Raw genomic sequence first — 15,855 nt, forward strand, 5'->3', positions numbered from 1 at the left:
TGACGGAATCACCTTCGTTCCGTAGATGGAAGGCGACCTTCTTCCGATCTATCCGAAATTTGATCAGAGCTTGGAATCCGGTGAGAGCGCGATCAGATATCCTCTCCACGCTTATCGAGAAAAAAAACTCCCGGGCAACCTTAGACTTTCAGCGCTCGCTACCGCGAGAAGAATGATCTCGGCTCGATTGAAGGATTGGACGTTAAATTGCAGAAAGCTGCACGGGGCACCCTACATTCCTCTTCGCCACCTGCATCACTTCATCCACGATGCCGACGTTGAGGGCAAAAGCTGATCAGATCTGAAATATTGGCAGCTGTCGGTGCAACATGCCTCCCCAAGCTCCCTTGCCGCAAAGTCAGGAGAGAGAGGGCGAACGTCGAGGAGTAATCTTCCGTTCAGGGACGATGTCTGGGTCGACGGGCCTCCGTGTTCGTTCGGACGCCGGCGGGGAGCGAGACATCTCGTCTGTCCAGACACACGGGGGAGCCGAGACCCAGACACACTCGCAGGGATCCGACTGGATGAGAGGAGAAGCAACTCAATCCTTATCGCGGAACGTCTGTTGGATACTATGCAGACGGAGGGAACACAGTCGTTCAAGCACGCGAAAACTTGCTCGTTCCCGTGTCGGTTGATCGCCCTCGTGTGTCGGTCGTCGTTCTGATACCGCGAAGAACAAAATTCGATTTTTAGACTCGGTGCGTCTGGAAAACTTCAAGCGCGGTCCCGATGCGGAATCGGAAACAACGAGATCCTCCGACGGATCCCGTCGGGGAGTTACTAAATGACAAACGACGGGCATAGTCTCTCATTCCTCCGATGTCAAAAACGGCGAGCGGAGCAGGCAACGGTCTTGGCAAGCAGTCGAGGAGGGGCTCGCTCCGACGGGAGGCGTCCGTCGTACTCGCATGTTTTTGAGCATCCGATGATTCTGGCTTCAAACCATCGTTTTATGCATGCTTGTGTGCGCACCTCGGCTTTGTCACTTCCGAAAACTGTGACCTCCTCGGAAAAATTCTCTGTTTACACGCGAGGCCCTCCGAGCCTCGGCTGACACGGAAAGCCGACGACTCCGTTCGATACGAGGACGATCGGCATCAGGACTCGAATCGGAGTCGGTATAAAACTTCTGATTTGAGACTCCGGAATTTTTTGTTGCCCCACATGCCCGCAGAATATTTGGACGGAAATCGCAGACGCATTTAGGGCGCCCAAGTTCGATGGAACCCGGAGAAATCTTCAATTTCGATCTTTTTTATAGCTCCAGAGTTTCGAATCCAAGACGACGGGGCTTAGGCGGTCGACCATTGATCTAAATTTATGACTGGAGGACGTGAGGTGCCTGTTCACGTCCAGCGGCCGAGCACAGGCGGTGACCGATGCGTGGCTACGACTGTCGCAAAACCCGCGACCAAGCGACGGCCTTCGGAGTTCCCGATGGTCGACGAGAGCCAACATATGATATTTCCCGCTATTCCCTGCGATGACAAGGATCGGTGATCGCGATCGCGGCACAGGACGCCGACCTTCCCATGGACACAGATCCGCGTAAACACGATCCTATTCCGCCCTAGAGCGCATTTGAATGTAATGCGGCCGCGTTCCTCCTCCTGCTGCTGCTGCTGCTGCAGCCGCCGCCGCCGCCGCTATTCGGTTTTATGGCTTTACTGGCTGACTCATTCGTGGGCTGCCGACGGGTCTGCGTTTCGAGCTCGCTATCGCTATCTGCTTGGATGGCTGAATAAATGAAGGAATCCACATTTCTCATCTGCTGACGTCCCCGCCAACACCCTGTCGTCCTCGTCGACTGCGTCCGACTTCGGTCGCGATGGAAAGCGCCGACGGCCGAGCGGGCGATTCGCTATGCATATACGGACTGTCTCAGAATCGCTGTTGACGACATTAGCGAGACGCATTCGGGAATTCTCCCTTCGGCATCCACTGCTTACCCAATCACTTCCGGCAATCGAGAGTGGGAAATGTTTATTTGTTGGTGCTCTTATTTCCTGATGCTCCGTTCCTAGCTCTCGTCGTCATCTCGAGGCGAAAGGAACGCTCACAACTCCGGATAGCTACAATTTATAGCTTCAGTCAAAGCTTGAATTGGACGGGGGCTGATTCGAACGTTCATCCGACGTGACGTGAATGTGAGGCGGCGAGTCTTCCATGCTAATGAAGCTGTGGCACTTGCGCCAGGCGAAGACATTTACAGGCGACTCTGGTACCTCTATTTACCCGCTTTTGATACACCTCTGTTGATCAAACCTGAACTCAAACGACCGGGACCGGCGTTGCTCGTCTTCGTTCATATGGATACGACCAATCGGAGCCCTATACCGGAGGGATCGGCGCGTTAACCCCTCGGAGATCTGAAATCTCTTCTCGTCCTCCATAGGCAGTCCCTGGCTCGTCGTTGTATCTCCGACCCTCTGACTCGAAAACTATAATGCGAAAACTCGCCCCATCCTGGCGGACTGAAGCTCTTGGCTTTGGACATTGAAAATTCGTGGTCGAAATTAAGCCGCTCGTCGATTATTTCGGGAAAGTTCTCATTTAAAGTCACCGATCGTCTCTCCGCGCGGGGACTCGTGTTGAACGACCGCGGCGTGCGGCTGCCGCGGTTCCGCTTCACTAGCTCAGCTTGTTCCAAAATACGCGTATCGAAGCGCGAGGATCGTTCCGTAGCTAACAAGCGTCGCTACTTCGGGGGAAGAATGTTGAATGACTTTCTCGCAGCCCGAAACTTCTCTTTCAGAAATACACGGCTCCCAGCCCGGCGCCTTTGTTCCCTCGTTGTTCGAGCACACGCCGGACCAGCGATGCGTATAGTGTCTCAGCGTTCCTGTAGGTACCGGCGTGTTTCGCGTTCGAGCCTCCCGAGCACCTGTGCTCCGAGCGAACGGCAACATCCGAATTTCATTTTTCAATACAATTCCGTCCTGCGTGGCGAAGCGGCTCCGGCGGGGATGGCTCTCCCATCGTGCGACGGACGGGGTAAGGTCTGGTGCTCGGTGAAGCGGAGCTCCCACGTATCGCCGGAACTCGAGGTGAAGACGAGCCAGCTGCATCTTATGACGCGTTTCCCGGAGGACTATAAAGACGCCCTGACTGCGTCGTCCTCGACTCCGATGATCGCTGTTGGGAACAGAGTCGCGTGACCGAGTCGGGAACGCTGTTCGGCTCTCCTCGATTTTGAGTGTGGCGCGTCGGAATCCGCTTCCCAATTTTTAATCCCTCCGAAGGGACTTTTGGCTGATGACGCGAAATCGGAGACTCCGGCGAAGTAGCTGATGTTTTCGGCAGCCCGTATCGCGGAGCTCGCTCACATGAAATCGGCTCGGTAGGTCTCGGGATGTGCCTCGAATAAATATTAACACTAAGCAGGATGTTGATTCAGGCGAAGCGGTTTATTTTTCTTCTTGCCGTTGGGAGCCGACAGCTAGTGCAACTCCGCTGGCTCGAGAAGCAATCCGACCGGTGTTGTTGTTGGTGACGTGTGACGTTTCTCTCAGGGGACGAACTGACGACGACGGAGAAGAATTTCTCCTAGATGCCCCCGCAAGATCGGGTATCGTTGTTATAGCGAGGCTCTCTCTGTTGCCATTCGGATATCTTGCGGGGCCCAGGTCCTTCGCTCTTCCCAATCTCCTGTTTCGGCTCTTCCTCAATCGGGCTCGCGGAAATTCTTCGAATTTTCTGATGGTCTGGCTGCGAATGTCTGATGGTCTGGCTGCGAACACGACTTCAATCTGCACGGGGATCTCTGTCGGCAGAGGTGGAATACGCGACTCATGTCAGATTCCTCCTCTCTTGCGCGAGAGGGACATCTTCAGGGAGTATATCGGAACGTCTTCCATTCCCGAGCAGGACGTATCCCGATCGCATTTCGGAGCGTCCGCTGATATTCTCACCGTGAATCGAGACTGTATTTGGGTATCATTCCCGGAGCGTATTTCTCATCCCGGACTTCGATGAGTCGAACAATCTCGCAAAGACCTATGTATGATAACTTCCGTGTATTTGGCAGTAGGTGTTATCTCACGAAAAGACACTGTGTAGATATTCCTACCTGTATCGACTCAAGTACAATGTATTTGGGTAATTATCAGGCGTGAAAGGCATCGAAAAGAGCATCCGGAAGAGGAATCGGAACACCATTCGGCTGATTGGGATACTGATCTGATGACGTTATTCGGGAGAGATTACTTCTGAGTCACGTTGAGACTGAGAGTTCAGCGGTCCGAAGTTCCCGAGCCGCTGTTCCCAGGTCTGACAAGCGAATGAAGTTCTCCCCGCTTCTTATAGAGCTTCCCTCAAATCTAGAGCTTCCCCTTGGGAGAGCCAGCATAGACCTAATCGACACGGTTCGGGCTCATCGAACTTCGTCTGGTGGATCCTGAACGTTTTGTCTGTTCTCCAAGCAAAAATGGGCGGCCGATGTGATTTGTACCGCGGTGTTTTTTTCTGTCCGATCGTTGGCGCAAGGGCTCCATTCGCCCCGAAGGGGAAGAGGATTTGGAGTGACGATTTTCGAGAAGGTTCGACTTCGGCTATGCTTGGGACGAGCCTCTGCAGAGAGTCAAGCGTAATGAGGCGTGGACGTCCCATCTCTGCTGAGTATATCCAGCGAAGGCAAGCAGCCAGTCACTCAGCCGGCCGGGCTGCCTAGTAGAGCAATCGGAGTCGAGTTGGTGTTTCATTCAGTTTATGCCCCATTTGAGCGTCTATGACCCGACCAATAGACAGACTGACAGACGAAAGGCAAGCAGTCTTTAAGTTACTCCGGGTGCATTAGAACGCCAGAGTGAGCACGAACGCGAAGACTCAGACCACGTGGAGGATGACCTCAGCGGCTGGAAACCGAGTCCTGGCATGTCATGAATGGCACGAGAACAGTCTCGAGAGACGGGTATACGGGGCAAGCTGCGTCAACACTCCGTATGCATACAGAATCGTGTCGCGGGCTCACTCAGTCTTAAATACGCGGGTCGCAGTTTACACATAGAGATCCATCGATTCCGATCCGGGTCCGGAGCCGACGCTCGAGCCGGTGCTCACGAGAGGACGCGTCGGGCTAGGGCTCCCGGGGATCGACACGATTCGTGGGTCAGCTGACTGGCGGAAGTCTGCCGGCGCTGGAGCAGGACGGCGTTTGAGCGCCGCGAATCCCCGCAAGTAGAAGAACTCAGGAAGGGTCAGAGCGGGCGACGACCGCTTGCATGATTTCGTATATCGACACGGGGCCAGGAAGACGAACCGTCGATTTTCAGAGATCCGAGATGGGCGAATGTCGGAGCCCCGCTACGTATACTGCGCGTGGAAAATTCCGCATTATTTATGAACGCGAAAGCTGGGGATGAGCCGTCTGGGCCGTACGAAACGCGAGAACGGACGGGCTGAAGAATGGCAAGAGGTCGGGACGAGAAGCAAAAAAGAAGGCAATGCCCAGACCGAATGAAATCACTCACCTCGGATGAGTCTCTCGGATGTCTTGATTCCAGAGATGATCTCACGGGATGCAGAGGATATTCTCAGGCAAGACGAATTTCGCATGGAATGATAGATGCAAAGATGCCTCCATGACCGCATGTTCCTCGGGTGTAGTTTCTGATCATGAATTATTCGTGTCCGTGACCGCGATTAATGATGCGAAGGGAGATTTGCGAGTCTGAACACGCATCGACAATGAACCAAATGAAATTAAACACAGCCGCGAGCAAGGGTCCATTGTACGCCGATAGGCTCTGGCTAAGAGTCGGCTCGTTTCCTGCGCGAGCTTCTATGCAGTAATCTCGTTTGTATAATCAAATTGTTTGACGGTAAGGGGAAACGCGTTCGACCCGAATGCAACCAAGCTTGTCTACTTGGAGGTCGAACCTCGCTTCGATCTGGCATTTTCATTTCCTCGAGCAAGACAGAGCCGATAACCGGAACTTTCGCAACAAATCGAAAGTGATCGGGCCGATCACGTGCGATTGACCGGCCAGCCGTTTTCAGGTGCTCGCAATTCCTGCCTTGTTCCTGTATTTCGCGGCTGCGCTCCGAGCATTCAGTTCCATTGACTCATGACAGTCTCGATGACCTCATCCGGGAATTTCACGAAAGGGTAGATAAATTACTCCTGCCAACTCGAATGATCGCATCCCGCTCGACGCGCACGCGGGAGGAGACGGCATGCTCGCACCTGCGATCGACCAACTCAGCGTGGGATGCGTTTGCGAGATCGACTGAGTGGAAGGGTAAGTCAATCCGACTCAGAGACGCTCTATTCAGTCTCGTAGCCCGGAGGCTATGACTCGGCTATCTTTCCTCCTTCTTTCCCATTCACATTTTCTCCGTCCTAGCTGGCCGCTGCACGTTCCCATTACCTCCCCTTCCATGATACCCGACTTCCGGCGGTGTTTCCTGTTCGATTCAACGAATCGGCGGGTCCGACGCTGACGGCGCGGCGGAACCCAGTGCGCGAATGAATCATTCACTGAAAGATAAAGCTCTTCTGTTCCGTTTCCTCTCTGTGCCGGGTAAGACAATGCTCTGCCGAAACGAAACTACGATCCGTTTCCCGGCGGAGAATTTCATTATCGGACCCGCCGTAAACGTTTCTTTGCTCTGGTGTTTAAAAATAAACGTCAGCGCCGCGGCCATTCTCCGATGGGGCACGGATGTCCAGCGACAATAATTTCCTTCCTGTTTCAGCTTCCAATAATGTGATCGACGGATCTGAATTTTTCCAGCTCCGACCGGAGTCCCTGTGCCCGGTTCGCGAATTTCGCGTTCCGATCTGACACGAACCTGTAATTAGGAAGATATTCCCGAATACTGCTCATAAATACCTAAATCCTGAATGAGGATCTCGAGCAGGCCACGGAGACCGCGCGACCCACTCCTCCGTCTGAGCGTACGAGCTAAAGTTCGGACGCCTTCACGTACACATACGACTTCAGCCGTGGTGAGTTCGGTTATGCCGATCGCGAGCACATGTGTGACGCTTTGCTCGTAGAACTCTGACGTGACTGTAGGAGGAACTTGCAGGAAATTGTGTCCGTTCACCTTCCATCATTATTGCTCTATCCTGCGCTGCCGACAGTGTAGCTTATTGGATCCCCCGGTAGCATTCATGCACGAAGCGGAATAAATTAGTTTTTCCATCTCGGGAGCAATACTCAACCCGATGCTCCGAGCCATGAGCCGCCCCCAAAAACTCTAGAAACCGAACTTTGCTGCGCTTTGTGGACTCCGGGGAGGGAGCACAACCGGAGAGCAATTTCTCTATCTTAGAGGAAATCCCAGGAATCTCAAGTACGCCGACCGCGGATTTCTGACGTGAAGAATGCGAGTGGTGTCTCGCGAGCCAGATTCTATCAAAGCCATTAAGTTGCGGCTTTGTGATTCAGGGGTCGGTTTCTTTTGTAGGCTCTGGTGGTATGCTCCAAGAAACCAGGAGCGTTCCCGCAGTAGCACGGACCGGCGGTCAAGGACAACGAATAAGGGAAACGCTTTCTTCGTGAAATTACATACGTTCCTTGTCTGTGTTCCAGTGCAGACTTTCGCGTCCGCCGGACGGACCTCTCGGAAACGAAGCTCGGAACGCGTGGCACAACGACCGACTGACCGCCTGCCGGACAGGTTCGTCGAACTCTGCGGGCAAGCTGTTGACACGCGAGCGGGCTCTCATATTTCTTTAAGGCGCGCCACAGACCACTCCCTGGACCAGGGAGAAACGCCTTCCCCCCTGGCTGGCACTTCCCCTGCTTCCAGCAGCCAGCGCGACCTGGAAAACTCCCCTCGCCTGCTCGATTCCGGTCGCCATCTCCACGATTTCTCTGGTCAGACTTGTCTCCGGAGCATAAGGCGGTGTTCTAATCGGTAAAAGAAACGGCGCGATTCCGCCCACGACAGCAGGGCTCGCGCGTGACGCGACGTGCAGCATTCTCTTTTTCAATAATCCCCCGGTCGTTGGGAATTTCCGCCGATCATCATGACGAATCATATCCGAACGCAGCCATGCTCGGCCACAATCTCCCGAGTGCAGAAGGTCTCGTCCACCGTCAAGCTCCGTTTCCGAGCGCCCTTATTCGATCACGTAAATCTGGGCTAGAGCGAAGCAAGCTCGGGATTAGCCAGGCTTAAGTCGGATTCATATCACAGACTCTAGAGCTTGACACCTTGGCACATGGAATAATTACGCTCTGCTGCGAAGCTCGGAGACTGCGCGAAGTCTGAGCGATGGGCCGTTCTTCTCCGACTGCGCAACCAAATGAGTAGCGGCCCTAATTTGGCTGAATACGTGATGTCTCAGGGGGTCTTTTCCGATTGCATGGAAAATTGTGCGGAATAAGCGGAATCGAGTCCGGAAACGGAGATTAGTGGGATCTTCGGTGTTCCGCATGCTTGTGATCCTGCTGAAGTACCGACGAGCTGGGAGGAATGATTTGAGGTGCGGGTAGGATCGCCGCAAACGGGCCATTCTCTTCCGAGTTGGCCCGCTGTCCTCCGAGAGGAAGGCGAAACTCGACTTGCTCTCTTCCAGCTCCAAGGCTCGTGGGGGACGATGCGAATGATAATTCGAGGAACTTCTCCTCCGGGGAGCTCTTCTTCGCCTTTGTTCGCCGAATTCGCTTTGGCCTCGAAGGAAAATATGTTTATGAGGAGAGCGAAGCCTTATCATCGCCGGAGTTCGTGCTATATTCAGAGCGTTTCCACGTGTCCCTTCCTTCTTTTCCTCGCGCTCCAACGAAAGTGCTCTTATCTTGCCGCTCCTCCTTGGAACTTACTCTCCAGAGAAGACGACGGAAACCTCGCACGGGACCGTCCTGCGTACAGACTTTCCCCCCAATGGATTATCTTGACGGAGCGTATGGCCGCTTTCGGGGTATACGTAGTACTCGGTGCATAGGATGTCAATCTCACGACAATATCGTCCGGCCCATGGCAATCACGGGACGTCGGAGCTCATGGCCGAGTGCATTGAGAGGGAGAAAAGTGAGACTTGCCTGCGCCTATCTCAGGACGATCGGATCGAGAACATAAAACTCGGAGAGCTTTCGAACAGGGAAGCGTCGCTATTTCGATTTCCCTCAGAAGACCGGAAATCGCATGGGACGTCATTGAAGCGGTCCAGACGGAACACAAGCAGAGGAACGACCACTATTCCTCTGAACGATATATTTGAGGCAGCAAAGCTAGTCGTGGAATTAGCATCGAGTTTTCTGAGGGATCTGCTTGAACATCAAAAGCAATCGATGAGGAACATACGCTTTGATCTCCTTGTGGAAGCTAGAGCTAGAGCACCTTCCGCAGCGCCAATGCGGTAGTAAATGCTGCGAGCGAGATGTCCTTCAGAGGCGTTCCGGCTTCATTGAACCGAGATACCCCTGCTCGTTGAAACGGCTCCAATTCCGACACAAATGGCGAGACCCTTGGTCTTCGGGAGTACTCATCAAATCTCGCCCGCAAGCTGCAAACTTCACGCCCGATGCATAACCGTGAGACGGAAGTGAATTCCGCTCTACTGCATAACCGGGAGAACTGATTGTCGCTTTCAGGTTCAGGAAACAGGATGCCTTCACCGCTCGCGGATTTTGACCCTCTGTCCATTCGCTAAGAGATTCGACAATAAGGAAGCGCCATGGCGACGCTGGTGGAGCCCGATGCTGTCAGGATGCGATCCGGCTTTCCCTGATCGTAAGCCGATGAACTTCGGCCCCAACAAACTCCCTCTGTACTCGTTCGTCAGCTTCGTAAGTAAGAGTCATAAGGCGATAGGTGTGCGTCGGAACTCAGGATTTCCGCCCATATGATATGTAAGTATTACACCTGCGCGGACTTGACGCACCGTGGGCACTGCTTGGGAATGCCGTGGCTCAGAATGCATCTGACGCAATATTACTGACCCCAACGTCAGCAAGAACTCGAGTTGGCTCCACATCGGAGCCCTGCAAAGGCAGCTCTCTGGGGCTGTGATCTTAATACTGATCGGCTGTCGAAATTCGAGACTCAAAGAATATAGGGATGACGGCTTGAAGCCGGCCTACGAGTGCCCTTCCGAGCCGGACGGGAGCTCTCGAGGTTATTCTGGGCAATTTCCGAACAATCCTTCTGTTTTATTCCCCTTTCTTCTGCCATGTGCGACAAACGATTCTGTCCATGCTTGCCACCGGAGCAAGGCATCGAAGCACTTGTATTTCTTCGAGGCGAACAACAACATGTCGGGCGGCTCCCGTCTCCTAGTCTGCCTGGCTGCTTGTCTGGTATGGTCGCTTATCGGGTTCGCTTCGTCGACCCCAGTCACATGCAGATCACATATCCGGATTTTCCGTTCTTCCCGACGTTTTCTTGCCCGACCCGAGCGCCCTTCACTCGGGTACTTGCGGCTTCTCGCAGATCACATTCGTTCGCTTTGAGGAGAAGCTTCAGGGTATCTTCACGACGGGAGAACCGATCGAGGGACGGGAGGGTCATCGTGAACCAGGATATTTGCCAATAGACCGTCAGGGGATCCCATCCGGGAATCAGGATGTGTAACTTGGGGTTCGCCGCGGCGTGGACGTCAGAAGGTCAGCGACGGGGCATCAGCGACCGTCACTTGATCAGGAAAAGAGTTGCAGCGGTTCATGTCAGTTGCGAAATGAATGAATCAGAGGAGGAGGACACGACCAAGGAATTCGTCGAGCAAGCGCTCGAGTATGGACGGGGGCTGAGTCCCCTCCTTCGGATGCGAAGGCACAGGGAAGCGATGATTCCGCGAGACAGCTGCTGTGTTTCCCTCGAGAATCGGAACCACGTCGGCCGTGCCCTTCTCTTTCCGGCTACAGAGTGAAACTATTCCGGCAGACCCGACCTAGATCCGATGCGTTCTCTTCTTTATTAAATTTTCCGCGATCGCGAACTTCGCTAGGATTTTGATTGGGGACCTCCCGTCAAATCCGCCGTCTTTCGGCCCCAATTAACGGGTCGTTAGGGAACGAGGCCCATTCTGAGCTCATTCGAAGTTGCGAGGATTGAATTAGTCGAGCGTTTAATTTGGAGCGTCAGCGACACGGGGAAAGTTTCGGTGTTGATCCCGTGCGTCGTTCATAAACTTGTAGGGAGTGCGAGCATGCGAGCAAGCAAGCGGAGCTCTGTTCATCTGCATACAGACGAGAGGGGAATTATGCAACAGAAGCAGAAATTCACCCAAGCTCGATGCAGAACTTTTATCCAAACTCACCGCATCCGCCATATCGATGCCCGACTGCAGAAGGGACTCGAGGTATGTAGGTGATTCCCAAGAGCTCCGATACCTTTTCTTTGCCTTTGGGGAGTTCGGATTCCCCTACTTCAGCAAAGGGTTTTTAGACGGAGACCCAAAACAGTGACTCCCCCTCGATTAGGTTCCTCGAGAAGCATCGCGGTTCCGATTTGGTGAACGGAAATCTTGAACTCAATCGATCGAAAATCGCTGCGTGACGGGAGTCAGAATCAGAGAGAAAGGCGTCGCGCTATTCTCCGCGTTGGCTTGTATCAAGCCTCACTCATATGCTCCGAGACAATCCGTCTGATTTGCCGAACAAGCTGGAGGGCGTCCGTCCCACGCAGTACCCAGCGACGAGTAGGACAAATTCAGGCGACTGAACCCTATAGGGCGGGGAGATTCAACGACTTTCCATAATGGTAAGTATTCACTCCGAATCTCAGTTCGCACAGGTGGACTTGTTTACTCGATGAGAATCCCCCGGGAGCTCTCCAGGATTTTAAGTAAGAAAAAGTTTAACTCAAGGCAGCCGTGAGCGATGATGAATTATTCATGAGAAAACTGGAGGAACCCCTCAGGAACAAATGGAGCTTTTAAAAGTTGTTTCTGGCGGGGAGGAAAGCGTTCAAATCCTAGTCAAATCAACGCAGGTCGATTGAGCACCTTGTTCGACAAAACTCCGATGGCCAGGTTGCGAAAGTCCGTGAGGTTCTCAAAATTCAGATTCCTTCTTGTATCAATCGAAGGGTGTGAACATAAATGAAGAACGCGATACCGATTTCTCCTCACGGAGAAGCCGAGTTTCGAGCGTCGGGTGACACCCGTGCAACCCGATAAGAGAAGAACTCACGACGAGGATGAGAATGGGGAGACGGCGCCGGGACCGAACTTCTCTTTCCATCCCGAACCATCGAAACAGTCCACAGTTGCCTCGTTCGAGTACGCATCTGGATCTATAGGGAAGATTGATGCCAACAGAAGGATGGGGAGGGAGCCTCCGGGAGGATCGAGAGACGCGGAGCCTATTGATTCGCAGCCAAAGAATTGAATCTCTACTTCGTCCGGTTTTAGACTGATGCCGCGCTGTATGAGCTCTGTTCGAATCGAGCTTCATTTCGTACATACACTTTTCGCATGCGAGGAAATCATTCTGTTTTTTCTCTGAACGAAAGACTGCTGTTCCCGAGAGTGGGCGACTTTCCCCCAGTCCGCAGACTCTCATCTTACTTGAGGCTACGTAAAGCTGCGCTCCCGAGATGCTTAGCTCTCAACAGCAAGAGTAAACAAATTGTTTGAAGTAAGACATCCTGCGCTCCTCCCGAGAGGGAGGCAGCCAGATCAGGGCTCAGGGGAGCAACGAGACCCCTGCTCAGGGGCGCTTCAAGAGCTCTAACGAAACACGGAGGTACATTCCAATAGCAGTATCCAGCTTACAGCGCGAGCCGGAGTTCAATATTTGCGCACCGAACTCTCAGCGTATGCTGAGATTGCGGTTTCCGATCCCGGAGGTATCCTCACAACGAAGCTACGCGTGGCACGCCCGGATCTCGCTCGGTCTCGGGATATCGTTTGACATTCGGGTTTTTCCGCTGCGAGCTCCGGCTTCGGAGCGATTGGAGGCGTCGGTATGGGTTTTTTTAATTTTCGATGAAACAGAGCGTGGGTGACTCTGGCGCACTTTCGAGCCCTGATACACCATGTGACGAGGCCTGCAGGACTCCGATAGCCCCGAATGTAAACACATTCCTCCTCGCTTAGGTCCGAGCGCTGTTTACCTTAAGCTATCGCTGTCAGATGACGACCAGCCGCGAGAGGCGGCAAGTCTTTCGCGCAGGATCGGACGGGCATTTTGTCTCCGCCGACCGCGGCGAGCGCCCCCTGCACGAGATTCGAATCCATCCCATGGAAATACAGTTCTCAATTCGCACTACACCATGAGAGGGATTCCCTTGAGCCGATGTGATGGGACGTCTCATCGGTCAAGATGCGTCTTCTCCCGCAGCCTGCATTCCTCATCCAAGAAGTGCTAGCCTCCGAGTCACGCGTTTGGCAAGGTCTGGGTGGCAGTAGCCTCGTAATTCAGGGCTACCACCAGCCCTCAGCCGCAATGGTTCAATCAACGGAACAGAAATGCAAATCTAAGAGAAGATTATGAGGAGGAACCTTGGGTCGACCCGAGTGGAAAGCAGAGACGATCACAGCAGTGTATGTACAAATTGTGAGAGGGCGTAGCCGCGTGGGCAGGCGGGCGGTCGTAAGCTTCACACAAAAGCCCCTTTATCTATTGGTTATCTGTTCCGTTTTATTGCGACCGTCATTTCGTTAATCAAGGGACATTCTTCCGAGATTAGACCCCGCTCATTTTTGTGTGGCACCAAGCCGAATACTCCGCTCGTTGTATGTCCCCACGGGTTTTTCTCTGTCGCTGGAGATATCGACGAACGAAAAATGTGAACAAAGAACCCGGGCCGTCATCTCGTCGTTCTGTTTCTTTCCATCAAGAAAACAGTGTCATCAGTGAAATGGGGTGCGAAAACTCCGAAACAATGACATGGTTTCCGCGAATCGCAAATGCGCTGGTAATGCTACGTTCTGATGCTCGTATATGAACATATGTATGTGAGGGGTCGTAGGAGGTGGCGGTGCAACATCGTATGCGGGTCATCCGCGGAAGTCTCCCATGAAAGCTTGATGCCTTTATCCATCACCTCGATTCTCCGATGGGGGCTCTTCTTTTATCCTATTGGTGAGCTTGTGTTTCACTCGATCTGGCCCTCCACCCGAATGTTTCTCGGGCCAGACCGATGCGTTGCCGGATCTCTCCGAGTGCGTGCGGCGTCGTTTTTCCACCTCATCCGTTGATGCAAGACATGCTCTCTGACGGGATCTGTTTTCCCGCTCCGATGAACAGCCATCATACACCTTTATCAACGTCTCCGCACCGCGCACGAGGGAGGAACAAAAGATCCCCGAGAATCAGATTGCTCTCCCTTCGGCAGAGAGATCTCTTCCCGAGAATGTGTCGAGTCAGAATCAAGGTTTCGCAGACACGGATTTCCGTCCGACGACAGCCTACGTCCCTCGGCGGTCATTCTGCAGCGAGCTGATATCGCTTGATTCCGGACCACTGGACTCGACTGGATTAGTCGGATGCTGAAATTCAGACGCGAGACGGCGATTGAATGGCCGGTGTGGGAGGCGTCCGGGAGCTCGGAGCCTCGTCGCTCGGCCCGACGCGAGAAAGCTCCCGCATGGCAAGACGTAATTTGCTGTACAAAGGCTGTAATTTCCTTCAGCAAGAAGGGCTGAAGCACATTTTTGAAAGAGACTAACGCTTCACAGAAAACTTTAAAGCGGCTTCGAAAACTCTTCCCCCATTCGCACGCCCACGGAATCCTCTCTCTTGGTCGCAGGTCGCCCTCCTTGCCCCATCCATCGTGCGAGTATGTGACCAACTCACCGTCCGAGCGCAGTTTCTCGCTCGACTCCTCCGTCGAAGCCCGTCCCGTGTGGGCCCGTGCGACGGTGGACCTCCGGGTCCTAATCCGCTCTGAGAAACTTTTCCAACTTGCCCGATCCACTGCGAGAGGGCCCCGGTACGGCCAACGAGCTACGAGTCGGGACGACTCTCCCATACGAGGGTATCTCAGCGTACGGTCCGTGGAGCTTCCAGCCGGAACTGAAGTCAATCGACAAATGGGCCCGATGAATTCACGTCGGGAGCTCGTCACCTGTCGTGCGTATATTTATCGCTTGCCAGAGCGAAGTTGCAGACACTCCATCACTGGTTATGGATGGCACTGGAAAGCGAAAAGTTCAGCGAATTCTTCTTTCGCAATAGACGAGCATCCTTCACTAGGAGCTATCTCCCTCCGCCGATCACGCAGCGGGATACCGCCCGTTCCTGAGTAAGGCTTCCAAACCCAATCCCTTGGTGAGCTAGTCGACTTGTTCGCTCACATATAAGGGCAGATCCACAAGCGAGGAATTAGGTGCTCGTCACTCGTGTTCGTTCCGGGGAAATTCCGCAACCACCAGGTTCAGAGTTTATACCTGCCTGCATACCTACATCAGAGGTCTTAGAGTAGGGTTTTCGATCAACGAGAAAAGTAGACCGTCAGATGAGCTCTGACAGCATCTCTCCGCGTTCAGGATGTGACGCTGGACAGCATCATCACGACTTGACGCCGACCCGATTTCTGAACGAGAGTTTGCGAAGTGGACTTATTCCGGGAGGAGCGACGGCGCGGTCACGTAGCTCGGATTTTATAGCTGCTGGTGCCGCGGTGGAAGCTTCATTGACCGCACCCTGATTCTGTTAAATAATTCATTGACAGGGAGAACGAATTATCCTCCACTTGAACGTATTGCCGGCTAAAAGTTAATGTTCAGGCTACCGTCCGTTGAGTCGATGGACTCGCAGCAGCAACGGTAGGCAATAGTGAACCTCCTAAACTCCGCAGGATCGAGCGGACCGAGAAACGGGACATCGGCCGCTGACTGTCGGTCGCATACCTTCGTTCAAGAGCGCTAGGAGCGAATCAACACTATGCCGGACTTCAACCCGAGGAAGGAGACGACTCGAGCACCGCGACCTCTTCACAGCGTTTCCCTACGTC

This window comes from Galendromus occidentalis, unplaced genomic scaffold (genome assembly GCF_000255335.2).
Source record: "Galendromus occidentalis unplaced genomic scaffold, Mocc_1.1 scf7180000076951, whole genome shotgun sequence".
NCBI lineage: Eukaryota > Metazoa > Arthropoda > Arachnida > Mesostigmata > Phytoseiidae > Galendromus > Galendromus occidentalis.